This window comes from Neofelis nebulosa, chromosome 3, assembly GCF_028018385.1.
Source record: "Neofelis nebulosa isolate mNeoNeb1 chromosome 3, mNeoNeb1.pri, whole genome shotgun sequence".
Taxonomy (NCBI): Eukaryota; Metazoa; Chordata; class Mammalia; order Carnivora; family Felidae; genus Neofelis; species Neofelis nebulosa.
The window spans coordinates 89,107,134-89,114,255 of record NC_080784.1 but is presented as its reverse complement, the minus strand read 5'-3'; the positions used below and the strand labels follow the sequence as shown (position 1 = coordinate 89,114,255).

Here is a 7,122-nt window from a genome sequence, read left to right as displayed (position 1 = left end):
CTGACACTGAGTAAAACATATACAAAGAATTCTGAGGAACAAGCTGAAAACTTTCCCTTGCTTATTTTCTCACACAGAGACCCATATTGCCCTGAAGGCAGGATGTACCAGTTTTCCTTTCTGGAAAAGCAAACAGGCAGTAAGCTTCACTGAGAGAGCAGATTTTGTCCTTAAAGACCTGCAGGGCAGAGATCCTTCTAGTGAGTGGTAGTAGGTATGGTCGCCCCCAGTGTCAAGACAGGGCCAGCTAAGGGAATCGAGGGCACAGAATAGTGTCCATAAAACTTCAAGACCATGGCTCAAAACTTGTTAAGGGATATCCTGTGTACTTAAGATTTTCTTACCAGGGAAAGAACACCCCTTAATTGGCTTTTGAGAAGACAGTAGTCATTCCCACTGACAATAAATATGACAGAGTCATAGTGAGAAGAATTATTTACATAACTATGACCATAACTGTCAATTTCTAGACTAAGTAGAATTTAGTCTTCAAAAAAGAGATCTTTCAATCACGAAATTTTGGAACTGGAAGATAACTGGAAGTACAAGTCATTAATCTCCCTATTTTTCAAATTAGGAAAATGAAACAGAGACAAAGCAGGTGATTTAAAGACAGCTATAACAGGTGCAAGGTCTATGAGTTTCATGCGCTCTCCCCCTCATTCTTCTTACCACTCCCAAGGGTGGTATGAACGAGACTCCTAAGACCTCCGAAGAGTGTAAAGGGAGTCCAAGCACAGCATGCCTCTTTGTGAATTTAATCAGTGGAAGTTTTCATCTATTTACTTCTTGCAAGAGAAAAACTGGGGCAAGGGTATGCTTAACATCTCCTTCTCTGAGAGTACATAGCCATGTGTACATGTTGCCTACGGAAGTCTACCGTAGCTAGCTCAGTGTACTTGGAGCAGAAGCGAGCATTGATCAGAGGAGAAAATGAGTAAGACTCTGGACTCAGAGACATAGGTTTGTAACAATGCTTTGCCAACAAAATGTACTTCAGGGAAAGTAGTCGTTCATTTTTAATTAAATCACCCTTTTATTTGAAGGGCAGATACATCCGTTTTTTAAGTATAGAGACTAAAAGAAAATTTTAAAATATAAAGAGCTTAAAAAGGGGCAATAATTCAGAAATAATTACCAGGATCAGTAATTTTAAGAGTTTGGGACTCTGCACATTTCTGATGTCAAAATTTCAAAGTGAATTTTCGAACTCCTGTATCTCAGAGCGTATTTAATACCTTTGCAAATAATCAGCTCTTGTTTTTATTTGTATTTCACCATCAAGAACATGCTTTTCTCCCTTGAAGGTGCAATTAAAAATAATGATAATAATAATAATATATGAACTGCTGTTTTAGATAGTGTGATCTCTTAAAAATGTTATCATCTCTCTCACTCTATTCCATTTCAATCTATAGTTCTGTAAGCCACAAAATGATGTGGTAGGCAGAATAACGGACCCCCAAGAGAGCTCTAGGTCCTAATCCTCAGCACTTGTGACTATGTTACTTTACATGGCAAAGGGGAATTATCTGTGCAGATGGAATTAAGGTTGTTGATCAGCTGACTTCAAAATAGAGGGATTGAGGCACCTGGGTGGTTCAGTCGGTTGAGCATCCAACTTCAGCAGGGGGCGGTCATGATCTCACAGTTTGTGAGTTTGAGTCCTGTAAATCGGGCTCTGTGGTGACAGCTCAGAGCCTGGAGCCTGCTTCGGATTCTGTATCTCCCTCTTTCTCTGCCCCTCCCCCCACTCATGCTCGCTCTCGCTCTCTCTCTCTCTCTCTCTCTCTCTCTCTCAAAAATAAATACACATTAAAAAAGTTTTTAAAAATAAAATAGGGGGGTTATTCTGGATCATCCAGAAGGGCCCAATTAATCACAAGGCATCCTTAAATGTGGAAGAGGGAAGCAGAAGAGTCAAGTGTCAGAATTACACAATGTGAAAAAGACCTGCATAGCCATTGCCAGCTTTGAAGACAGAAGGGGCCCGAGCCAAGCAATGTCGGGCATTGTCTCCAAGAGCCTCCAGAAAGGAACTCAGCCCTGACCTCCTCTTGATTGTAGCCCAGTGTGACCTACATTGGACTTCTGACCTCTAGAAGTCCAAACAACGAGACTAAGATGATAAACTTGTATTGTTTTAAGCTACCAAGTACGGTAATTTGTTACAGCAGTCACAGAAAACTAATATACATGACAAGGGAATATAAAATCACCCAGGTTTGCAAACAATATTAAATAAGTTAGAGTTAAGAAAAATAATTGAATTTGGAAATTAACTTCTCTACAATTTCATGCCACACTTTCCAAAAGGAAATTAACAAAGTCAGCTTCTAAAAGAACATGAAAGTGGTGTTGTTTGCACAGAATATACAACTTGTTTAATGTTATTTTACCCTAACCATATTCTCTATTCTTCATTATGATTATTCCTTTTAAACTTCTGAACTGTCTATTATAAATTTAAAAATAAAACTAATCTGTACCATTTTAGTTAAGTATTCTAATCAATCACTCAATATTTGTTGAGTTCTCTCTGCACAGCTGTTCTCAGAGAATTTACTGTTTATGTTAAGAGATTAGCTTTTATTTTTTAACATAAAAAGAGTGGTACAATAAAAGGAATTTTACAAATGAATTTTACAAATTCCATTAGATGGAATGATTTGAGAATATTCTAATAAATATTCATGGAACTATTAACAAAAAGGTATTTTTATTCAAGACTTTAAGGAGTAGTATAAAGCTTAGTCTGAGATAGATCTGCAAACTTTCAAAAACCAGCAATACAACAACAGCTCTTTTAAACATGTGATATAAATATCGGTGCTTAATTTTTAGAAAAATAGTTTGATTTACATTTGTATTATAAAATAATGAATATCAATCATTATTAATAAACACATATGACTCTATTTGAATAGTCTTATCCTTAAAAGAGAAAACTTAGCATTACTCACCACATACTACAAAATCTCTGATTACTTGGACATTTTTGCCTTCACATATGTTGTGTTTATTATCGCTATCCTTTATGAGGATTTATTTTCAAATTACAAAAGCAGCACGTGTTCATTTTAAATAGAGAATAACATAAATATGGTAAAAGAAAAAAATGACAAATCTTGTCTTCTCCAATCATTGTCTCCATTAAGATACCAATATTAATAGCTTGGCATACGTTCTTATTAACATTTTTGTATGTTAACATAAACTAATCAATGTGTGTTCCTAAGTATTAGAGGGTGTTATTGTTGTTTTTACAAAAGTATGAACTTTCACTATACAAATGAGTCTTTTCTTGAGTCTGTTTTCCTTTTACTAATGTTTCACGGATGTCAGTATTGTCACTAGCTGCATAACATTCCATAGTTTGGACAGTAACACAGCATAATTTCTTCAACATTTCTCTACTGAGGAATATTTTAGATTGTTTTCAATTTTTATCACAGAACACAATGTTGATTCACTTGTCTTTTTTGTATACACAAAATATTTACGGCTTATGTTTTTCAGATAGATTCTACAAAACACACTGCTGTGTTACATGTATACTCTTAATTTTAATAGGGGCGCCTGAGTGGCTCAGTCAGTTAGGCATACGACTTTGGTTCAGGTCATGATCTTACGGTTCGAGGGTTCAAGCCCTGCATAAGGCTCTGTGCTGAGAGCTGAGAGCCTGGAACCTGCTTCAGATTCCGTGTCTCCCTCTCTCTCTGACCCTCCCTTGCTCGTTCTCTTTCTCTCTCTCTCAAAATAAAAAGCATTAAAAATGTTTAATTTTAATAGATATTACAGATTAAATTCAAGAGTCAGATTACATTCCCAGAGTTGTGGCAATTTGACTCACAGACAGTACATGAAAATATGCATCTTTTTACCATCTAAATAACTGGATGTTTCAATCTTCTGATTATCAACAAACTTATGGTTGAAAATGGAATCTCATTGATCTTTTAATTGAATTTCACTCAAATTAAGCATCTCTTCCTATATTTCTTTTCCATTTGCATTTCTATTTCTGTGGAGGCCTGATTTTGTCTTTTGTTCCGTTTTTGTACTGAATAGCTTTCCCTTTCATTTCATTCTTAATTGGTAGGAGCTTTTAATATTTAGAGATATTTGTACTTATTCTACTATATGTCTTATAAATATTTTCTCTCAAATAATTTTTATATTTTGATGTTATATTGTGTCTTTTTCCACATAGAAAATTTTAATTTTTATATAAAAAATTTGTCATTTTTTTACTTCTGAGGCACCACTGTAATTTTTTATTGAGAGGAAAGTAGTAATTAAGCACTTTGCATTAGTCCTACTAGTTTTCCATTCATTTCTTAATTCACTAAATTCAATATTAAAAACATCCTGAAACTTGCTTACGTACCAAACTCTCTAACATTATAGTTTACCAAAAATTATTTTCAAAACAAAGTAATTCCTAAATTTAAAAATTCCTAATTTAAAAATTCCTAATAATTTTTTAAATGACATACATCTATAGAATTTGAATTTAGAGCAGATTATCATCTTGATTGTTGATAATTGACATTTGCTGAGTTAGTAGCAGTGTCACTGGCTAAATTGCTCCCTAGAACATTCAGAATATTCTGTCATTATCAATATGAAATGTTGCACCTTTAAAATAAGACACAATAAACACATGTATCCATGTGTTTGTCTGTAAACAAATGAATAAATGTAGAGATAGATTAACAGCTTGGAGCCAGGTAAATTAGCAGGGATGGTAGGGATAATATGTGAGAAAAATTCAGTTTCGTGTAAAATTTTGCCATATTCTGTTACCTGAATCTTCCTAAATCTATCTGTCTCCTTTATGGTAGTATGAAGGTCTGAACACCATTACATGAGGGATTAGGAATTGGCATCATTCTGAAAACCCATTACACCGCCGTATCTCATTCAGTTGAATAGAATGCAAAAGGTCGGCCTGGCATTCACATTCTCTTTTCTCCAAGGAAAATCCACTGATTTCAGAATTCTCATCAATCAGCTCTAGAAGCTGAGCAGTGCTTTTGACATCTTTGTGAAACAAAAGGGGATAAGTCTTGGACTTAAAGGTCCTGGGAGTACGCAGCTACCTGAAGGACAGCACCATTCTCCTAGTCTGCCCTGGGGTGTGACCTGGAAGCCGTGGAGGTGCTGGTCCTGGCTGGATACCACGTGCAGAAGGAGAACAAGCTGAGTCTGACACCCCCGGGGACCTGGTCTGGCAGGTGTGCAAAGGACCCGCTCCGGGCTGGCTGCCCGGAGAGCAGAAGGATCTTGTGGCCTCTTCCCCTGAGCGCTTGGGCAGGAGATCCCAGAGACTCAGCCCAGCACCAGGGAGGTACCCTCACTCTGCATACAGCTGAGGTTGCCCGGCCAAATCTCGAGGTCCCCAAAGATGCTGCAAAGTGAACTTCAACTACAACCTGGAGCAGGCAGATGAGCTAAAGCTGCAAATTGAGGAGATGGTGGAAGTGATAAAGGGGAATGGGGGTGACTGGTGGCTGGGGAATAGGAACAAGCAGCTGGCAGCCTTCCCATCCAACTTTGTGGAGTTGCTGGACAGTGGGCTCCTAAGCCTCAGGAACCCAGACATGCCTTCAGTCAGCCGTGGTCTCCAGTAGGCCTCCCAAGCCGAGCAGCCTGACCTATGACAGCCCTCTAGACTACCTGCAGACAGTCTTCCGCACTGAGATCTACAGGGTCTTGTCCAACTACCAGCCTGAGGCCCCGGAGGAGTTGGTGCTGTGGAAGAAGGATGAGGTAAAAGTACTGAGGAAGACCATGGAGGTTAAGGAAAGTGCTATCTCGGGAATCAGCTCCTACTAAGGAATCAAAGAAGATGCTGCTCAGAACAGCCCTCCCTACAGTCAAGAAGCTGGTGACAGCCCCCCACTGGGCACAGCACAGGCAAACCATCTGAGACACCCAGTGGAGCCAGTTAGGAGTGCCCATCCCAGACTCAGGCTCCAGTGGCAGCTTCCTCGGGGGGGGGGGGGGGGGGTCCAGGCCACCCCGGCAGAAAGGGATTGAAAATCCAGGCTTCCTGGCAGTGCTCTGCAACCAATCACGAGAAAGGGCAGAGCAGCCTAGCAAAGGCCCCTCCTGTGAATAAAACCCCCACCCCAGAGAAGACTCTTTCTCCAGATAAGGTCCCCACCCCAGAGGAAACCCTGACTCCAGATAAGGTCCCCATCTCAGAGGAGGCCCTAACTCTGGAGTTCAAGGTTCTAGCCCCAGACAACCCCACCCTGGAGGAGAGCCTGACTGGACAAGTGCCCCCAGCTCAGACAGTGCCATTTCTGGGGATGAGGCCCCTGCCCCAGAAGTCCCACCTGAGGATGAAGCCCCTAGCCTAAAGATGGCCCTTCTTGGTGACAAGACCTCCACCCTAGAAAAGGTCTCGACCCCTGAGCAGGCGCTCTCTGAAGAGACCTTCACCAGAGACAACACTCAGTTCCATCACTTCTTTCTGGAGCAAGCCCTGCCAAAGTTCAAGTCTCTTGTAGCCAATAAGACTCAATCCCAAGAAGTCCACATGCCAGAGGAGCCCCACCTCTGCATGATGATGCACCATCTCTATCAGAGGGACAGCCCCCCCTTCCAGTCTAAATCCAATCCAGGGTCCATGCCTGCCCTTGAGAAGGCTACAACCCTCCTCTCCGAGGCACCTGGGAGCATGAGGCTACCTCGAAAGAGGCTGTACTCCCCAAAGAGGAAGTGCCCCAGAGAGAGCAGGTATCCTACTCGAAAGAATCCTCATCCCATCAAGTCGACTCCAGACCTTGAAGACACTCCCACCCTACTTTCCTTGGTCCCACAAAATCTCAGGGACAGCGAACGTGATAGGTGATATAATGAGGCTACAGGATGAGATGCAGTCTTTAAGGAAGTGTGGGAGCAGACGGGGAGTGCAGCTAGAGAGGAAGCTGGCCGACATCTGGGAGGAGCTGAAGACCGAGAAGTAGAAGCTCCAGCTGCTGGAGGTGCAGATGAAGCAGGGGACTCAGGAGTTCAGGATCCGGGGCTCCATCCATGCACAGATGCAGAGGCACCGAGGATGGGGCAGGGAGGGACTAAGGCAGGACTCTGGGGGGGTCACATTCCGGC

At 41.1% G+C, this 7,122-nt stretch overlaps 1 pseudogene; it reads left to right on the top strand.

Moving 5' to 3' along the window:
• The first annotated feature begins 688 nt into the window (after positions 1–688).
• On the top strand, positions 689–6,371 carry LOC131508017 (SH3 domain-containing protein 21-like; annotated as a pseudogene).
• The last annotated feature ends 751 nt before the right edge of the window (positions 6,372–7,122 follow it).